Raw genomic sequence first — 22,727 nt, 5'->3', positions numbered from 1 at the left:
CGATGATTAAATAATAAGGACTCATTTTATTAAATTTAAATATAATCGAATTATGTTTAATGGTAATCATGTGCTAACACTTTTAGCATCTAAAATATGCATAACATTTGGAGAATAACCTATTTAAGTGGACACTCGAGGTTAATTATTTTTTAACCAATACACATAAAAGTTTTAATAGAAAGGTTCCAAATTATGAAAATTTGACAAAATGAAAAAAATATATTTAAGCATTATAGTATTTGAGCAATATATTAAGCTCTAAACTTTGTCTTGAGATGGAAAAATTTTTGTTGCAGCATTTTATGTGTGATCGAGATAAAAAAAAAATATTAAAATGGATTTTTATTTATTAATACTTATTTTCATTTATTTATCAATATTTTTTCTTTGAGTGGCCTTTTTATTTTCCATAAATATATAATTTTCTAATGCCTAATAAATAATAATAAACTCTATAAACCTTTGCTTACGTCATTAACTTCTAACAACCCCCCCCCCCCGAAAAAAAAAATCTAATGAGAATTGTAGTCATGAGAAGAGCAAAGTTTGCTACGATAATTGTCCCAACAAGGGTCCTTCGTTCCCCCTTTCTTTTTTTGTCACTCAGTTTATTGTATAGTTTGAACAGCTCACCTGGAATCACATTTGTATAGCCTATTTCAGCTCTTTTATTAAAACACAAAGCATTATTCGACTAGCTTCTCTACATTTTCTCTATACTGTATTTTTTTTTTCTTTTTTTTAATTTGATTTAAATATCCTAACAAGCAACAATTTTGTAAAACTTTATAACAGCTTTTTCAATAATTTAACTAAACCTTTTTATAAGCAAATAACACCAAAAATGTAATATTCATTTATATATTCCATAAAAGTATCTAAATATACAATAATAATAATGGTGTCGCAGTTTTCCATTGTGGCTGGTGCATTTTTATTGGCTGGAAAAATCACATGGAAAGATCCAGTTTTCCCGCATTAATTTTCATATTGGTTTGGTTATCATCAGCATAAAAATTTATATAAGTCATAAAGGTATTGTTTTCCCATAAATATTTTTGTATCCCTAATTTAAAGGTATTTGCCTGTGCTGTTATTATTACGTTTTTAATTTTGTTTGTTTTTCAAATTAAGAGTTTAAGAAGATTATTATTATTATAATTAGAATAACGTAATTCTACGTTACATTTTAAGATAAAGTTATTTAAATCGGTTTCCGATATTATTAACAATTTTACACTTATTTTTTGGTGCAAATTACATCAATATACTAATATGAATTACAGTCTACTAATAGATCTTAATAGTATCATAAGAGAAATATTTGTACGTCGATTGTGGTTTTACAAGTTTTTTTTTTTTCAATACATATATGTTTTGTAGAATAATTTCAACTGTTTTGTGCCGAGAAACAACAATTATTGAGAAGCAATTACCGGGGTTGGCGAGCATCAGCGATCAGGGACTTAGCCCTAGTAATTTTTTATTTTTATCACATCAAAATTCTGTCTGATTTTTCGAACTTAACCGAATACAAAAATAAAAATATTCATCAAATTGGATAAAATTTTAGATCTCTCTTTCATCCCCATACTTAACGTTGAGCAGCGTTTTTAAAACAAGCGTTTGTTATCCACCTTTTTAAAATATTGTTTATTAATAATCCAATATCCAAGAAAATAAAAATATGAAGAAAAAATTTACCGAATATAACAATTTTTATGGCGGTGCAACGCCATTTAAATAAAACTCTTTAAACGGAGATTGATAATCATCAAGAAACCTAGACGCAAAGAGAGAAAAAGAAAAAACATATTGTTGCACATTAGTCGTAGTTTAATACCGATTGACGTGCTTTTGACATTGCAAAACATTAGACTGAAACGACTTTTTCTTCTTTTTTTTCTATTGTACACAAGAAAGGGCAGAACGAGCAAAAAGTAATACGTGTGCTTAGGGATATCAAAAGCGAAAGATAATGATAGTTATGTTTTTCAGAGAGAGAAATACATAGAAAAGCTCCGAGAGACAGCTTTTTATCCTCAATAATCCGACGTAATTTAAAAGATTAACAGCATTTAAAATAATTTATAAGCCCAAAAATAAATTCAGAAAATAATAAACAAAAAAGCTATTTAGTATATTAAATAAAGTAGAAATTATTAAAATCAACACTAAGATTTTTATCTGATAACAAACGCTATTCAACCGATTACTATATTTTATTTTATAACCGTCGTTGAACAGCCGCCCCAATATTTTGGGTTTACGACTTCTAATGTTCAACTCCGCAGCTTCGTAATTTTGAACCCAATCCAGAAGACGACAAGGGAACTCCTCGATCAAGTATTGGGAGAAATTTTGCCTTCGTGGAGGACTTTTTAAATGGAACTAACCCGCATTTGCGTTACACGGAGAGGAAGACCACGAGAACCTCCCACGGTTAGCCTGACGACAAAGGGACTTTAACCCAGGATCCATGTACCACTGAGGATATTTCACGTCAGCACTGTGATCAGTGCAAGCCGGATGCGGATTCGTATCGACCAGTCATCGCAGGAATTCGAACCCGGTTTACCTCATTGGAAGGCGAACGCTCTATCTCCTGAGCCATGTGACTTTAAATGTTAACTTTGTAGTCGTGTAATTTTGAAGTCAACCCAAAGGACAAAGACAAGATATTTGTTTCGCCCCATCTCTCCATAGCACGTAGATATGCATTTAGCCCTGATTTGCCTTATATGCTATTGCGGTTTTTCTATTTTTCTTTTTATTTAATTTTTGGTTTTATTTAACGTTTTCTCGTTGGCAACTTCACATTTCTGTTTCTTATCACTTTTTTTTTTTCATTCACGTCATACGAGTCTTAAGAATGGGCATTCATTTTCTTCATATTTTTTGAAGCCAATGAAGTTTTTACCATCAAGTATAACGTGTTACATGTGGATCTTTCTTAATCATTATTTCGAGCAGAATCTTATGCTGAAAGAAACATCAGTGCATTATTATTTCAACAGGATTCTCGCTGTCCTTAAAACATTTAAAAAACCGTGGCACCTAAATTGAAGTAAAGAAGTTATCTTAAACTTTAAAATAAACTTGATCAAGAAAACAGATTTTTAATTTTTTCTTTATCGATTCTAATTCTATCATAGAAAAAGTTTAACATGATTTTTCGAAAATAAAATAGTCATAGTTTAAGTATCTTACACTTGAAGCAAAGCTATAATTTACTATCTATGGCAATAAAGTATTATCTAGGTTTTAGAACGGACATATATCCAAAATATTTTTGAAGTTATTAAACTTTTTAAAAAATTGCCAAGTTGGCGATATTTTCCCACCAAAATGAAGATTATCAAAATCTGTCTTATTCTCTTTTTTTTTCTTTCTTTTCTTTTTTTTTTTTTTTTTTTGCAAATTTTTATGAGCCTAGACAATGCAGCATTGGAGTAAGTTTTTAAATATTAAAAAAAATAGACCACAAACGCTTTTCATTTTCTCAAACCTGTGGCTTTTCTCCGTATCGATGTGTTCGCGCAATTTTCAGAATAAACATTGAGGGTGCTAGCTAAAGATAGGCGTAACTCGACTGTCATGATTAACTGTTACAAACTGGTGGTAGTTATGAAAATAGCATATTATTCGTAAAAAAAGTTTTATTTCATGCGACTGTAGAGTCTTCGAAAAATAGCCTTTTAAGCATAAAGGGGCCGTTCAAAAAGTACGTACACAAAAATGGAGAAATTTTAAACCCCTCCCCCCCCTTCGTACATTACCGTACATAAGGTCTTACCCCCCCCCTTAGAGTACGTACATTTTATTAGTCTACCCCCCTTTTTCATAAAAATTAAAATAATTATGTTTTAAATAAAATTAAATATTTACTTAAGGAGGGTGTAGGATAAAGTCAAATTTAAATTTGGTGTATGTTTATGAAGTACGTACTTTGTATAATACCTCCCCCCCTCCCCATCGTACAAAACCGTACATAATAGCAAATCCCCTCCCCCCCCTTCGGGATGTACGTACTTTTTGAACGGCCCCTAAAACAGCATATCAGGTGACAGTAAAAGAGGATTTGCTATCACCTACGCTCTCTTTCGTCGAAATTTTTAACGATCGTTTTTCAGAAATGTTGCAGAATTTCGTGATAAAACACATCGGCCCTTAATTTAAGCCTTCAAAGCGTGGGTGATAAGCTTGTTTGAATAAACATCGTACTTCAAAAAACTAGAAAAAAAGAAGTCCAACAGCGTTAAATCACAAGAACTGGGCGGACAATTATTGTGTCCCCGGAAATGACAACAATGCTCAACAATGATAACACATATTTCCCCCGAGGTTTTGCATTTTTAATAACCCTGAACTATCAGCAGTTACCATACTGCCTTCTTTGTCGGTGAGGAAAATTTCATTGCTCAAAAGGCACAAAATTCAAATATTGCATAAAATTTAGAACACACTTTCAAATAGAAATTGAAACCAGAATTATGTTCATATTAAACTGCTAAAAAAAAAACTGAATATGCAAAGCCTGTTGAAAATGTCTGGAAACCTAAGTACGCATTTAATGGCTTTTTGAAAAGAACTTTGATTCTTATTCTTATTTTTCATGAAATCTAGAAACTTTTCAAAAAAGAAATTTACAAAAAAGTACTATCTAAATGGTCTAGAATAGTATAAATGTCTGTAAATTTCATTACCTGGTTTTACATTTAATTTGTAAAAATTTTAGATTAAATGCAGGAAGAACCAAATAGGAACAATTTGTGATTTTATATAAAATAAATGGCAGAAAGCACTTTCATATTTATTTTTATCACACGAACCATAATTCCAGGAAAGCTATTTTCAATCTATTTCTTTCACGTTCGACTTCGTTGTAATCAAGGTTTGTGATTTTTCTGATTTTTTTTTTAAAAAATCAAAAAAAATCCGATTTTTTTTTTATTTAAATCGGATTTTTTTGATTTAAATCAGATTTTTTGATTTTTTTTTCAAATACACTGTAAAAAATTTAATTTATGATTACAAATACTTTATAAATGCTTAGTAAAAATTAAATTAACATTAAAACTATATTTTAGGAGCTCTAACTTACTAAAATAGTTTTTCGTTATAATACATAGCTTTGAATGCATGGCAACCATTTTGGAACAAAGCATAATTGAAATTTAAAGACTAGATGAAATAGAGAATTTAAGGAGTACTTCAGGGGTCTGTTTAGGTTTTTCTGAGAGGCACCTATTTTGTGAAAATTTAGACATAATTTGTGAAAATAAAAAATTATATTAAAAAATCAACACAAAAATATGGATTTATCGTTTCTTACGAGACACAAAAATAAAATTTTAAGAAAAAATATTTTGTGAAATTATTCTACAGTTTTTCTTAAAGTTGAATTTGTGAAGGTACTGCTAAACGGTAGTAAATTTGGCTTGGACAGACCCCCGTACTTTAACTTTAAAGCACAGTTTCAATTAGCAAACTATAATTTTAATTTAAAATTGTGATTTCTTTTTTTCCCTCCTGATTTTTAAAATGACAAAATAAATGTAACAGATTATTTATAAATGTAGTCATTCATTAAAAAATAAATAAATATTTAATCTATATATTTTTATATTAAAAAATTCATTTTTAATTCTACATCAATAAAATATAATGTATGTAGATTTTAATTCTATGCTTTTTCAATCAAGAGGTAGAATTTTAATTAACATTATTTGCATTTTTTTTTTGGAAAAAAAATCATGTTTATTAATTACTTTCTACAGCAATGCAAGTCTATATTAAGACAGCATTAAATGTTTACTTTAATCTGTACTTTCAATCTCAAGAATAATAGATTTTTAAAAATACAATTTCAAATGTGTAAAACTAAGCATTAAAACTAAGAAAAGAAAATAATAAAAGTATCAATAATTGAAACACTGTCTCTTAACTTTTAAAATCAATATATAAAAAAAAAATCAGTTGATTTAAATCAATGATTTTTTAAAAAAATCATTTGATTTAAATCATGATTTAAATCGTGATTTAAATCAAGCTGATTTAAATCAACAAACCCTGGTTGTAATTGACTGAAGTTGGGACCTAAATACCTTCTGCTAAACAGTGGCATTGATAGTTCTTGCATTTATCTGCAGTTAAAATGTTCTATTAAATGTTCTGATATTTTTACAAATATCATATACTTAGAAAAAATAAAAGTAAGAAACAGTCTGAATAAAATAATAGCATTATAATAGTATAATTTAATTAATAGCACGCTGAATAAACATAAAATAAAAGCATTATAAAGCACTGCAAAGCTTGAGGATAAAATAAAATGTTTTGTTTTACAAAGAGCGATCACCTCAAATCAAATCTAACTTCATGCTTCCATTAAAGCGACACTTTTAAGAGCTCTTAAACATTTAATTGACTCTGAAAAAAATATAATCAAAAGAAAGAAAAAACTACAAATAATAGAATATAGATACTTTCTCAAAGTTAAAGGTAATAACCATTTACTATTATTTATAAAAGCATTTTATTTCCAAAAAATTTGAGAACTTTTTGATTAGTAGTCAATACAGATACCATAAATCGGGCCACAGAGACTAGGCAAAACCACGTGGGGGAAATGTAATTAAGGTATCCGACTACCTTCGGGACAAAATTTTTGAAAAATAAATATTTTTCTCAACATTATTGCAATTTATATTGTATATTAATTTAAATAAACATATTTAATAGAGAGAATTTTAATATACAGGAAATTTTTTGTTTAAAGAGTATTTTTTAGATAATTTTAATGAAAATAACTCATTAACGGAAAACACTCTACACAAAAAACTATTGTACATACAGCTATCAAACTTTTTGAGCCGTTTCGTATAACCCTCTGAAGTGTTATGAACCTCAACTTAAATGATATCATGAAATTAAAAAAATTTATGGAGTGTTAAGTATATTTTTCCATTTTTTTCACATTTTCTTCACATTATCTACTGCAAAATATCTCATAAAACAAAAAATAATACAGTTATCTGAATTCTGGAGGTCTGTTACATAACCACCAATACAAGAAACAATCTCTGAAAGTTTGAAGACAAATTTATTATAATTAGTTGAGTTATCTTGTTTTCCGTAGACAAAAAACAGCAAAATTTTCATTTTGAGAAAAACACAATTAAAGTTTATAATTAAACTTTTTTAAAACTATGAATGTTTGTCTGTAGGAAGTTATTATATTTTATAGGGGGCACATTCCTTCACACATTTTCTTAGTTTTATTTAACGTAGCGATATTTTAACGTATTATTTAGCGATATTTTAAAGTATTTAGTGAATAACATCAAAAGTCTACTACTTATAAAGCATTTAACACAGGAACAATTTTTTATTAAACAACCATCTTACTGTATTTTCACACTTTAATATATATGTCTAAATATAGTTTTTATTAATAATTAGAAGTAAAAAATATTTTTTATAATATTTATAATAGCTCAAATCTAGAATTTTCTTCTAAATGCAATTTGTTATCATAGCAAACCGGACAACATAATGAAGCTAATATCACCATCAGGATCTCAATATCAATTATTCGATTGCCACACAGATTGTTTTTATCCAAAGGCATCAGTTCTTTATTGACATCCATAGAAATCGATAATTTTGAAGAGCTTGAAGTAATAGATTCATCTGCTTTACACAATTTTGAATAAATGGTATAATCAACTTTACTCAAATCATCGCTTTTGGTGGCATGTTGATTACCGTAATATTTACGTTTCTTAGATCGGGAAGTACGTCCTTTACCCATTTCAATAAATTCATCAAAATAAATAAAAAAAATTTTTGACAGAAATCAATAAATTTCTTCAAAACAAATCAAAATCAAGATATAGAAAGTACGCTTCAAATGTAAACAAACTATCAGAAAATATGCTAACTTTTCATGTTACCCACAAACAGTAACCACGAAACGTAAAATCTAATTAAAATATAATTCAGATTATTAGCCGTGAGTTTAAGAGCTTTTAAAAATTAAATATCTAAGAAAAATAAACACACAAATAGAAATGGAACCGAAACTATTACCTACTACCGGCTTCATTTTTGTAATTTCCGGTAAGTTGGACAGCTGTCATCTGTTACTAAAATAGCTATAACTAAAGTTCTGCTTGACATGCATTCAAAAACAAAACAGTTTTGAAAACTAGAAAAATTGGGCATTATTATAAAGCAATAAAATAAAAAAGTGATTTTTTGTGAAAATCCTCTTTTTTAAGGTAGTCGGATACCTTAACGCAAAGCTGCTTTATATAGTTAGGTCCTATTGGAAAGTAACATACGATTCAAACATGCATAAATTGTTTGCTCAAATACAATAAATAAATTTAACTAAATATACTTATAACAATATGAAAAACTGAACAAATTAAAAAAAATTTGCTTTTTTTCGAAAGTTCACCTTTACCAATCTTATTACAAATGTTTATAATACAATATTAGATTAATGTGATGGTGGCAATTAGATTCTTGAAGGAAAAAAAAATTATGAGACAATGTAACAACACAAACACTGAACTCATGGCCATAAACTATCTTCGAGAAGAAATGGTTTCAGTTTAGTTATGACATATTATAATTTTTATTTATTAATTTATTTATTGCCTTGCCTTGCCTATTTCTGTTACGCGAACTAGTTGCAGCCACGTTTCCTTTTTTAAAAATTTTGAATTTGTTTTGGAGATATTTAATTTTATCAGTTTCGCTTTTTCTCCCTTCTCTAAACCATGTGTCAAAAAAGAGAAGTAAAATCAGTCATAAATTTTTAACAACAGTGAATCCCATTTAAATCAACTTGAAATTAAAGTTAACATTGACTTGGATCGCAGTAAATTAAATAATTGGTAGTCTCTGCAGCTAGTAATGTAATCAATGTAGATAAATGAATATTGTTTTGGTTTCGTATTTGTCAATAAATTGCACATTTAATCATAATTGTGAACATTAAAAGTCTATTTCGAAATATATCATTTTAATTCAGTTAATTTCTCTTTAAAAGAAATATAAAGGAGACGCGTACGCTTAATTTAATCATGCGATCTTATAAGATATAACGGAACAAAAAAAAATATTTAATCTTTGGATCATAAAACATTACAAAATAATGAACATGAACAATGATAAAACATGAAACATTGCACTACAAAATTAGCTCTCAAAAAGAAAAGAAAAACATTTCTTGCTGTGCCATATGTCAAAACCAAAAATTTATTTCTCAGAATAAGAAGTTATTCCGAAAACTCGTCATATACAAAACTTTCCGATTTAATATTAAAAAAATTTTACTGTCTTCACAAATAGAATGCGTGAAAATCCTTTAATCCAAACAAAAGAAGTTTTATTCCATTGCTTGTTTTTTTATTATTATTTCTAGGCATATTATCAATGCTTGAACTTTTTATTTAGATTAGTGTCTAGTATAAAAAGAAAAAAAAAGAAGCATTGTGGGAATCTTATGTAAATCCTTGAGAAGTGCCACACACAGTGAACATTTATCTTCAAAAAAAATATGTAAGAAAAGACAAGACCACGAATGTAACACTTTTTTTTTCGATAAAGAATGGAAATAACTGTTTAGATATAGCTACAGCCACACACCAAAGAAAAGGAAAAAAATCTTCGCCATTTCATTAAATCAAGAATATTCGATATTCTTACACTTTATTGTAAATAACATTTTGGGGAGGGGGGGGATCCTCGTTTTGAGGAAATTTTCTCCGTTAAGAATGGAAATATTAGACAGCCATCAAAGAATATTTAAAAATATTATGTCTGGATTAATTATTTTATTCATAAATTATTATATAAATTAATGTATTAATTATTATATTAATGAATTAAATTAAAATTTAAAGGGAATTGTTTTTAATGTTATCTGGGACTCTTATTATCTTATTTTTAATACTAGGAAACCAGGACTTGTCTAATAACTCTGTACCAGGATGATTTAAATCACTTGATATCGAAATCAAGGATAATAAAAATCAATGACTTAAAAAAAAATTCAAAAAAAATTTTTTTTTTCCTTACACACAAATCTTTTATCATTAACCGATAAAAATTTCGATTAAAATAATTCATTAACCTCTCCTTTACTTAGTCCACATATGTGGACTTTCGTTTCTTAGCTTCTAAAAACACGTTATTATAATTTTACACTCACTGAAACATTCGTGAACGTATAAGTTTTTTGAGAATTCCAATAGACGCAAAGCATCTAAGTTATTTGGGTAGAATTACACATAAAAAGAAGTAATTTTCAAAAAATAACGCTGAACCCGCGTATTCGAAAACATAGGTAATTTTAAATATTATATAATTTAATTATTCTGAAAATATTTTTTTCCATGTACTTAGTAGTTCTGTGATCTGTATGAAGTTTTTAAATTTATATTTCCTGAATATTGAAAAATAATAGTCAAGAACATGCAGGACCACTTATGTATACCTTGTTACGTATCGCGAAATTTATGACAGAGTAGTAAAGTGAAATCTCATAGTATTATGAGTATTTCATTTTATATATATTTAGCAATAATTTTATGTGTATTTAAATTAACTTTTATATTAAAGTACATACATTTAATAACTACATTAAATATTTTTTTCCAAAATTTTGAAATATTAATTATTTATTGAGTATGTTAGATTCTTTCCAATAATTATTTATTTTACGTGGTTTGCATAATTAAAATAACTTAGAAACTAAGATTTAAGGCAGCATTGCATTGTACTTAAATAAAACTTTTTAAAAATTAAAAAAAAAATCTAAATAATTATCAAATCCATACCTGCCAACTTTTACGCATTTGGCGTAAAATTTAATTTCCATTTTTAAATTGGTTGTAAAATTTATGCTTTCTATATATTCCTTCCATTTATAAACCTAATTTAAAATCTTTTTGACCACCACTATTTTTAAAAACTTTAAGCATATATATTACTATGGAATATTGTCGTATTAGTCCACATAAGCTTTATCCAAAAACAGCATATATTTTGGCCTAAAATTGTAATTTGAATTCGAATTTACTACCACTGGGGAAAATCATCCGCGAAAGGATTAAAAGTTGGCAGGTATGCAAATCTATTCATCATTTTGTTTAAATAGATCATAAAATAACAATATGGATGTTTGATAACTTTAGGTGCAATTTAACTTTTGAAAAATATATATTCCCTTGCATAATTAAAACCTGAGACGTATGTGTACCTAAAATTTATGAGTCTCCTAGCAGTATAACTCGTTTTTTGTTTATCTTATTATGATTTATAACAGTAAAATAAAAATTCTGAACTGTACAAGATTTTTTTGCCATATTCCTTTATGTTACATTAGTGAAGATTACAATAAGAAGTTTGAGTAGCATTTGGTAGATATGTAAATGGTAGCTTTTTGAAGAATAAAGAAAGGAGGGAAAGGATCATTTCTAATATGTTATAAAAATATGCATAACATCACATCAAAATATAACTACTTATATTTTTTATATTAATATATTTGGGCGAACACGAATATCTTTTTCACCGAAGTAAGTTTAAATAATGAAATAATTGTGAATAATTGAAATAATAATTGAATAATTGAAATAATAATTTTTATCTTTTAGAAAAAAATATTGTGACAGAGTACGAAAGTTTTGGCTTTTAACGAGTTAATAATACTCCTAACTAAAATCACTAATATTATTATTAAGTACTAAAAACTAATCACAAAATAAATGAAAGCATAATTATTTTTACGCAAGCCCATCAACTTCATCAATTTAAGAGCGAGGAAGCAACTTATAAGTTAGATATCAAACAAAGAATAAATTAATTTAGATCAGAAAACATTAAAAAACAGTTATTCAAAATTACTCCAGGCAAAACAAATCTATACATTGTTTATTTAAACAAAATTGTATTATTGAAATAATCATTTGATAGTAAAACAGCAAATCATTTTGCATACAGCTTATGTAATAAGTGAAAAGCTATCATCCATTCTTGTCAGCATTAAGTATCTTTTTTCTTCCTTAGTCTGGGTAAAACCTTTATTCGCAATGCAATTAAACTTTAAAAAGTACCTCAATCTTCAAAATGTAGCTTTAATAAGATGTATAGTTAAATTATATTACTGCGCAACTTTAGTCTTCTTATACTAAGTGATAGTATAGTTCAAAACTATAAACTGTTTTTCGAAAGTGTATGATTAGTGTAGTCATTATCATTAATAAAAGACGCAATCCTTTGAAATTTTAAAAATATAATGGAATTAAGCAATCCACTTACCTTTTATGAAAAAACGATTCGTAGACGCGGCACTTTTTCCGATATTCAATCTTTCTGCTAGACATGTTAAAAAAGTTAACACAATTTTTGTGTTAGGTCTAAAACATTAACAAGTTAATTTCTGAAGAACTTCTTACGAGATAATTTCTGATAATTTGTGCATACAAATGAGATGGAATATATGAATTCAAAAAATACGTATCACACCACCACTACAAAAGGTACAACTAAGTCTTTGTATTTGATCTCAACTATTTAACTAGTCGATTTCTCAAGAGTTTTCACTAGATGATTTCTGATGATTTAAATGTGCAACGAAAGTAGAATATTTAAATCCAGAAAAATACGTATAGTATACGGCACCACGACCAAAAGTTATTACATTAGATCTGAAACATTAACAAGTCAACTTCTCAAGAACTCCTTCCTCAGAAGACGATTGCTTATGATTTGAGCTTACATGCGGTTGAATATTTGAATCCAGAAAAATACGTACGCTTGTCGCGCCAGGACCACTACGGAAACGCCCTCAAAATTTACCTTTGCAAACAAATTAATTTTTTCAAAAGTCTTAAAGGCCGGTCTTAACTAACCAAGCCGAACGTTCTTCTCTAGAAGTGGAAAAAAAAAAACACTTAAAAAAATCATAACAGAAAGCTGGCAAAGGCACGAACTTTAAAAAAAAAATAATAATAAAGTATTTGGAGACAGTGCCCAAAGGCAACAATAATTAAGTTTTGGGGAATATTTGCTAAGATTCTGAAATTTTCGCGTAATAGCTTCAATGGAACAAATCACCGGCTTCATAAAATAAATTTCAAGGATTTCAAGTACAAAAGATTCTTCCTCAGCTGCATTGCCATTTCTTGACCAATTATCATGATATATGTTGCTTGAAGAATTGTTGACGCCATAAAAAAAAAGTTGTTTTCAGTACCCACAGATGAGAAACCAGCAGCGAAGGACTGTGATTTTAAAACATATCCAGTTAGTTAACAGATTGCTCTCGAGATCCCCTATTTTTTTTTTCTAACCATAAACAGATGATCCAAACCATCATTAACTAACTTTATTTAATTTTTTCCCCCAAGTTTCATAAGCATTCCTCACTTTCTTTAACGATTCCGATAAAAAAAGCCGCCTTCACATACTTTTTTTTACAACAAACCCACATTTTCATTTATTTTTTAATTTCAAAAAACTACCAGAGAAAAAAAATAAATATTTTGTTAGGTGATCCAGGTTTTAAATCTGATGACTGACACTTAATTGAAGGGCTGGGTGTAATAACAAGGTAAGACCGGATTCAGAAATGGTTGGTAAGAGTTAAATCAAATTTAAAATGTCAATAGGCTTAGATATTCTTTTCTCACACAATTTACCACACACAGCGACGTAGCCAAGATTTCATATCGTAGGAGGATTTTTAGTCATAAGAGTGTGTGAGAGAGGGGAAACTTAATAAATTATCAAAAATAGTTGCTGCACAGTTCTCTACGAAATTATAGACTCACTACGTCTTTTGACATTTTTAGGATTGTAAATAAAAAGAGTTTTTATTTGCCGCAGAAAGTAATGAGAATTCTAATCTACTGTTAATCATTTCGTATTTAAATCAGACCCAAAATTAATTAAAAGGTGCGTAAAATGCAGAGATAAAAAATTATAGTCTCACAGAAATTTATTTTTTTTCCCGTATAGCTTATTCTAGGGCACTAATTTTTAGAGGTAGTTAATTTGAATTTAACTGAGCAATAAAAAAGACAAATGTAGAAAAAAATAATCAAAAACTAAGTACAGCACTTGAAAGAAATTTTTTTTTACATATTTTAAAATACTCAATTTTCAAAATGTACTACTAATTAAATTTAATCGTGAAAAATCATTCTGGAAAGTTCAAGATTTTGATCCTGACATTGAATGGCTTATTGATTTCAAGTATTCGGTTTTTCCTTTTTGAATATTCAATGCATATAAAACATAAAAATGTGTGATTTTCAGTTCACCAACACAAAAGCCATACATAGCCAAAGACACCCTTTTCTTGACAGATTTGGATTTCTAACCCCCAAAATATAGGGGGTAGACGCAACCTAGAAAATATGGTCCCAATAGTTTGACCACGAGAACGCTAACAAAGTTTGGACCTCTTAATGTTCATTTTAGTTTTTGCATATTTCGCAATATCTCAAGAACTTTTGAAGCGAATTGAAAAATTTTCGCACACAGTTATAAAATCCGTTCATCTAAAGATAATACCATTCAAAAAATAATTTTCAGTAAATATTTATAATTTTTTACTATTTTATTTAATGGTCAAAAATATTTTGAATTTTAAAGTATACCAATGTTTGCATCTTTTTAAAGATGATAATTTTACGTAGCAAAATAAAAAATTTTAGTAAAATCAGTTGGAAAGTTCCTAAGAAATTGAATTTTAAGACAAGGTCAGTCCCTATGACACTTCACGACCTCGCCAACGACACCTCCCCCAAAGCTTTCTCAAAGTAAGACGTAAGAGAAGTTTAACATGAAGTTTTCTGTTGAAGCTTAAGTTATGATTTACATGGCATTCTTGCTCATATTACGAAGTTAAACTTCTAACTCGCTTTTCGTCAAATTTATTATTTCCTCAATTTTTGAGACGTGGGAAATAGGAAAATTAAATTGAGAAAATTGGTATATTAGCCAGTCCATAAAACGATCGAAACATACAGGGCCGTTTTATCCATTAGGCACTGTAGGCAACTGCCTAGGGGCCCTGTGCTACAGAGAAAAAAATTGACAATATTTCTTAAACAGTAAAAATTTAATTCGAAATTTCAATGACGATTGTCTTGCTCTGTACATTACATCGACGCTATTTTAGTACATTTCTGAACGCATTCTAAATTAGATATTAATATTATGGTAGTTAGTTCATATATAATGCAGTAATATAATCGCAAGTAATTTTATCGCGGTAATTTTAAAGCCGTCTAATCAGATGACTGTACAGCATGAGCAGCTTTTTTAACACAACACGCTTGAAAAACGCGCAAAATTCTACGTTGTGAATGCACACTTACTGTTCTGGTACCTACCATAGGTATGTATATTCTATGGCCAAGCTACCAAAGAGTATGTAAAAATAAGGTTGGCAGTACTGGTTCTTTCGTCGCAAGACTGGGCATAAGCCGGCCCTGCATAAGCCATGCATAAGCCGGCCCTGGAAACATAGCATGGATTTACGATGGTATCGACGACCATCGAGAGCATCAAATAGTGATTACTCAATTGCGCAGTCAAATTTTGCGCATTGTAAGTCGTAAGATCAGAATTTTAAAAACTATGAGGAAATCAATTGTTTTAACTACAAAAGAAAAATAAAGATCGAAACACGGATTAACAATGTTATCAAGCGCCTTGAAAAGTGATAGTTGAATTACGCGATTTGAAATTTTCAAGCCTTGAAGTAATATTAAAAGTTAATTCAATCTAATAGTAGGCAAATAAAAAAGGGGCATGTATATCAAATTGATTAAATAATTTTTCGATTAAAATTTGGAATTTGCAATAAAATCGTTACTTATTAAAATATAAATTTATAAAAAGTTTGAACAAAAATAGTTTTTTCTAGCGAACGATCTTCTTAAATGTTCGCCATTTCAGAATTAATTTTTAGATTCTCAATTTTATACTTGCCTTAGTAGTTCATTAGTTCTAGCCTAACTATTATTAAAAAAATAATAATAAAATTTATCTCGTGTTCTCGAAGTTTATCCGAAGTTGCGTTTTGTTTTAAGAAATCAACGCAAAAAATCTTTATAGCACGTGAATGAGAACTTAGGAACAAAAAAAAAGGGGAAAAATAAATGTCTTGTTAACGAGATTTTGCATAAGTAGCGAAATTTAAATTTTGGATTCGAGGAATTCCGAGAACATTTTGTCGGAATATAAATTGATTCGCGGAAGTCCGCAAATTAGCGAAAGAATCACATTCCTTTTTACATTTCTGAAACAGTTATTATATGACTTAAAAAAAAAAAATTAAAAAAAATTACACTTAATTTTAATAAAATGCGTGATTGCGATCAAATTTAAACCAGCTTTTTTTCTTTTTTAAATTTATCATGATATTTACAGAATACATGTACGTCGAAAACTATCAGTAGGACAATTGATTCTGTAAACGAAAAAAAGGGAAAGATTTCTTACTAACGTGGCTTTATTTTTTAAAATTTTAGTGTAGAAATAGTTAAAAAGTCCGAGGGTTTCATCAAAGTTTTTCGTGACTGTAAGGCATCCTTAAGTCTGAGAGAATTCGATCATTATGTCAAAAGTTATTTATTTTTGTAATCGCATAGCTTCGAGGAAAAGAGGATTTGAAATGGGAAGAAATGAAAATTGATTTTTCACATAATGAATAAAATTATTGTTAAATGTTTTTAATAAGATGATTGTTTTTTTTTCCACTAATAACTTGGTTTTCATTATTTTTTTGACACGCCAGTATAGCGTGAACCTAAACCTTTACAGTAGTAGTTGTAAAAACAAAATGGAGGTTTAAAATCAAAATGAGGGTTTAAAATCAAAATGATTCAAGAACATATTTGATTGATCACTTGTAATTTAATTTATAAATGTTTCAAAAATACAATAGTCAATGAATATTTTTACACCCTAAATTTTTGGGTTTTGACAATTGTCAAGTTTTTGACATGACGGTTGAAACCATGGTTAAAACTGTCAATTGACAAAAATGTGCCAACCCTGAGTTGTGCACTCCTCACTTAAAGAAAACTTTCATTAAATTTTGAAAAATTAATGACTAATATTCATATTTGAAAGCTTAAAAAAAACTATTTCTTAATAAGGAGTAGAATTAGATTTCCTATTATTTTAATCAATTTCAATGGAGTGGAATATCACAGAAATATCCTGAGTTTCGTAGAACCTTAGGATTCTTTGGAAACTTTCCAATTCAGGTGCTAATCCAAATGAATATAACCCTTAACTCCAAAACGGTATTTTTTTTTTTTTTTTTTAAGATCATTGAGCCTATTATATTTAGCTTTCCGCAATTTGTAGCAAAACTAAAAATAAATTATAACGAAATAGTTCAATTGAAAGCAAGTATGATAAATTATTGAAACATATATCAGAAAAATCCTCGTTTTTGCATTTTTCTTTTTCAATTCATATGAAAGTAGAACGTAAAATAAATATAAATAATTAAAAGATACCAGAACAAATTAGGTACCTTGAATGATTTTAAGTTCATTTGATAGCGAAAATTAATAAAATGATTTTGAAATTTTTCACACAAGTTCTGAATTTATTGTCAATTTATAATTTTTGAGGAAAAAGTTATTAAAAAATGCAGATTGTATTTGATATTTTCCATTTCAATTTGATAGATTTTTCTATTTTAAAATACGTGAAGTTTTATAAATAAACTTATTTAGTTACATTTTAATAATTAAAATATTAAAAAAAATTATTTTCAAGATGCAACTGTTTTTCTTTTTAAAAAAAAATAATAAAAATTTAATAAAATAATAAAATTGTTTATACACTACCTTACAATGATGGAAGAGATACTATCAGTTTTTGACATTTCTTTAAACTTCTAAAAAAATACTTAGTACTTTGTAAGTTTAGAGCTGTTTAGTTTATACGATTTTTCATACTTAGCAATAATGTTTAAAGCTTTCGGAGAGGTTTGAGAGATCGACAATAAATTAGGAAAGAAAACAAGTATTTTTTTAATACTCTATGTCAGAAAATCAAGCAATAAGATTCGAATTCGCGTCTATTAATTAGGTTGTTAATTGCAATGACTGCATAAAATTTCCTTAACTTCTTACTTTAACTATTTTTCTTTAACGTTTAAATATTTAATGGAGATAAGGACATTTTTATAATAAATTTTTTTTAAAAAAAAACTTATTATTTTGACTCACGTTTTTTTGTTATGACTTTAGAAATATTCAATAAGATTAAACACAATTTATGGAGCAATTTATTGTTTTGAATTTTAAGGAAAAAAAACTTTAAAAACTACTCAAGATTTAAGTATTAAAAGTAGCTCCTTCATAATACGCATGTGCGGAAAATGTTATTTTTATTTCTTATAATCTTATAATGAATAGTATTTGGCTACTAATGAAAAAGTCTGATTTGAATATCTTAAAAATTTCAAGCATTTTTCTAAGTAATTCTTGTGGTTTTTAAAAGAAAGCTCAAAACAATAAAGGGCTTTTGACAAATTTCCTTTTTATTACGAAACAAGATTTATAAAAAATAACACCCGCTCATCTTTCATAAAAATATCATTTTACTTTTTTTTTTCCTTATACCATCACGATTTGGTGTAAAAAGACGATTATTGTGATAACCTCACAATAATATATAATATAACACAATAATTATAATGACATTATTTTTGTTATTAAATTTTACCTTCTGATTCAAAATAAAAATTTTAAGAAAATTCCAAATTGTTTTAAGATTTCTTTTAAAAATTATAAAAATTACCTAGAAAATTGTTGGAAACTTTTTAAATTTTTATGATATTCAGACCTTTTTTATTAGTTGCCAAGTACGATTCATTACAAAATTGTAAAAACTAAATTTTATATTTTTCCACGCATGCGCAGTATAAAAGAACCATTTTAAATACTCATATCTTGCGCACATTTTAACGCTTTTCTTTTCAATTTTTAAAATAGTTTTGTAATGAATTTTAAATTGCTCCAAAATTTTGTTTACTTTCATTGCATAATTTTACGTTATAGCTAAAAAAAAGTAAGACAAAAAAAAATTAGAATTTTTATAAAAATGTCCATATCTGAATAAATATTTCCGATAGGTTTAAGAAATTTTATGCAATTATTGCAAATAACAGCCAAATTAATCGATACGTTCCAAGTTTATTGCTTAATTTTCTGGCATAGGGTGTTCAAAAATACTTGTTTTCGTTCGTAATTTATTGTCCGTCCCCCAAACCTTTGAAAAGTTTAAGGTTTATTGATAAGTATAAAAAATCGCATGATCAAAATACCTCTAAGGTTATAAAATAATCCTTTAAGTATTTCTTGGGAAATTTAAAAAAAATGTCAAAAAATGAAAGTGTTTTTTTCCTTTATTGTAGGTCAGTGCATTTTAAAAATAAAATTGTGAGCCCAATTTGGTTTCTGTAGGCAAAAAATAAAAAATAACATTTTGTTATAAATTGCAAATTCAAAAATTAAGGGAACAAAGCAAAAATAAATATCACAAATTGACTGAAATACATTTTAAAGGTAAAAAAAAAATAATAATATTTAAAAAAAATATAACAAGAGGCATTACTATAACAGATACGGGCAGATGAGTGCGCACGGGCGACGCATTAGCTTTCAAAATTCCCGTTGTCAGCCAATGAAAAAATTAAGAACTAAAAAATAGATTACAAATATTTCGTGTTTTTTCTTAGTGTTAGAAATTCGAAGTAATTCTTTTAAATTAGGGGTGCACAACCTTTTTGAGTGAAGGACCACTTGCACAGCAGGTTCGCTAACGAAGGGCCGCACATGTTTTTAGACGTGTTAATGACAAATGTAGTAATGTTTATTTAAACATTAGCGTTTCATTTTTTTTATCAATAAACTTAGTAATATCAATAACTTAGTAGTGTTCCATTATTAGAATTCATTCAAAAATAAAAAAACTTATACTTTTTTTTTATAAAAAAAAAAACTTGCTATTTTTATCATATGAACAATAAATAAATCAAATTATCAAAATAAATAAACATTGAATAAAAGAAATGTCTTTTTTTATCATATCATGCAGTACGAAAATTCATTTTAGAATTAAATTCTAATAAATAAAAAAAAACTGCAATGCCCACAGAATGAAAGTAGGAAAAAGTTTAGTCATATTTAAGTATTATAAATTCAAATTAAATATTTTAATTGAAGAAAATTTATAGGTTTTAAACAAAAGTCTAAAATAAAAACAAATCTGTGATAGTTCAAAATAAAATTCAATGCTTATTTTGTAATGTAGGGGAGAGTTGGATAAAACGGGATACCATTATTGTTTTTATTTACTACGGAATATCTGTTAAGGAAAACAATACATTATTTTTTTTGTAGCTACAACATTTATTGAAGCACACAAAAAACATATTTTCAACTAATTTTAATGACAGCGAAATAGAAAAAAAAATTCATTTCCAAACTCTTACATATCCCGTTTAAGCATACCTGGGTTGGATAAAACGGGATAGGGTTTACTATGTTTAATTTTTTGCATATATATAAAGATAAAATAATAAATAATGCAAATATATAAATAATTGTTTATGTATAATAATTGTTTATGTATAAAAAAGTCTTCATCAGAGAAATATATTACAATTAGCTTTAAAGAAAGATGTGAAATCCTAGAGTCGAAAATAAAATGCTTAATAATGAACGTTAATAAACAAATTTTGCATTACTATATAAAGAGACTAAATTATTCAAAAAATATCTATAGTTAATATAAATAAGTTGTTTAAAAAGCCTAGGCCTACATTAATATATGGATATTTTAAAATGTAATAATCCAATAAATAAATAGGTGGATAAAACGGGACATGAAAAACTCTATCCCGTTTTATCCAACTCACAAGTGTCCCGTTTTGTCCGACTCCGTCACTTTTTGAAACAAACATGGTTGCTGCGTAAATGTGAAAAGAAAATTAGATAGACTGCACATAAAAATATTGGTAAATAAATGGTTAATTAAATTTAATACTCACCGGAATTTTATTCCCTTATATGTAGGCAGTACAATGCAAAAAACAACGCACGTAAATGTAGAAAATGGCAAAAAAATAGAGTAAAAAATTTCTGAGACCTACAACTTTCTATGAAATAGTGATCTCGAGGCGGGACGCACCGAGAATGATATAATCACGGTCGAATAACACGTTTCTGTCGTTGTCCACTAGATAGCTGCAATAGTCTGGTCCCTAGGCGACGTATCCCGTTTTGTCCGACTATCCCGTTTTATCCAACTCTCCCCTACTTTATTATTTTACTTCATTAATTATTAGATTTTTTTATATCGTAAACATTTTCCTTTTTTTTTATCGAAAAAGATCACTTAAGCAACAAAAAATTGAAATCTAAACTACAAACAGTGAGCAGTTTAAAAATTCACGTTTTCCGCCATTTTATGAATTTCTCAAGTTGAAATAACATTGCATTTATATTAGGGAGGGATGTAACGAGTATTTGGCCATTCTGTGAAAAATTCAATTTGTTGAATGATCAGTCAAATATTCGGCAGAATATTTTTTAGAAATGTATTTTTCTAAGTTTTTTTTATTTTTGAATTTTTATAGATATTACCTTTTTTTAAAAAAAAATTATAATCAGACAAGTCAATTTTGTTATTTTTTCGATACTTTGAGAATTGAGAAGGATTTTTTCCCATTTTTTGCTGCTTTTATTATAACCCAGCATTTTAACAGAACGTCTCATACTATTAATTTATTATCACTCTTTCCCTGTACTGTAATATAAATAACCAGTAACATGGAAAAGTGTGATTTTCAGTATTAAAGTTTTGTTTCAGGAACTAAGAAAAATTTGTTTTTTCTGTTTTTCCCTTTTTAGGCATTATTATGACTCAGCATTTTTTTTTAAAAATAAAGTTACTAATAAAGTTTATTTTATAGCAATTTTTTTTCTTATAAAATTATGGCAACGAGAAAATTTTAAATTGAGATTTTCGGCATACGTTTTTCATTTTAAAAATTAAGAACGTTTTTTCTATCTTTTTATTTTCTTTAAATAAAAAAAAAACTTTTTTTTAGACGTTTTCACTATAACGCAGTAATTTTTAATAGCATTTCTGATTACTTAATTCTTTTTTCTTGGCTTTTTCTGGTAATTGGAAAACTGAGATGTTCAGCTTTAAGAAAATTTTTCAAAAATTAAGATTGATTTTTATGTTCTCTGTTTCGCTTTTCGAAATTTTCAAAAACGTTCTTGATTGACGTTCGCCTTGATTGACAAAAACGTTCTTTTTAGAGTTAATTTATGAACACGTTTTTCCAGAAAATATTATTCTGAGCATTAAAATTTTAGCTTCAGTGTTTAGTAGCAGTAAAAGATTTTGCTATTTGGCCCCAAGTGTACGGCGTTCAGTCGATTTTTTCTTCTTTCTTTTTTGCCGAATATTTGGTTTTTGACCAAATTACAATTCATTACCCCATTCGACCAAATCATGTTCGTTGCGGAAATAAAAACGAAGGAAAAATAACTAGGATTTACGAAAAAACTGTACCGAAATACCGTATCAAAAAGTGATTATTTAATTGCGCGATTAACAATCACGTGTCGTAATAACATAGTTAAATAACG

The 22,727-nt window shown here is 27.6% G+C and overlaps 1 protein-coding gene across 2 annotated transcripts in view; it reads right to left on the bottom strand.

Annotated features, from left to right (window-relative positions):
- The window catches only part of LOC107446025 (uncharacterized protein CG43867), a 229,731-nt gene that overhangs the window by 189,356 nt on the left and 17,648 nt on the right, over positions 1-22,727 (bottom strand). The gene's annotated exons all lie outside the window — the stretch shown is intronic.

Source organism: Parasteatoda tepidariorum, chromosome 12 (genome assembly GCF_982258835.1).
Source record: "Parasteatoda tepidariorum strain Cologne lab strain chromosome 12, Ptep-v5.0, whole genome shotgun sequence".
In the NCBI taxonomy this organism is placed as follows: Eukaryota; Metazoa; Arthropoda; class Arachnida; order Araneae; family Theridiidae; genus Parasteatoda; species Parasteatoda tepidariorum.
This window is presented reverse-complemented; position numbering and strand designations above follow the sequence as displayed.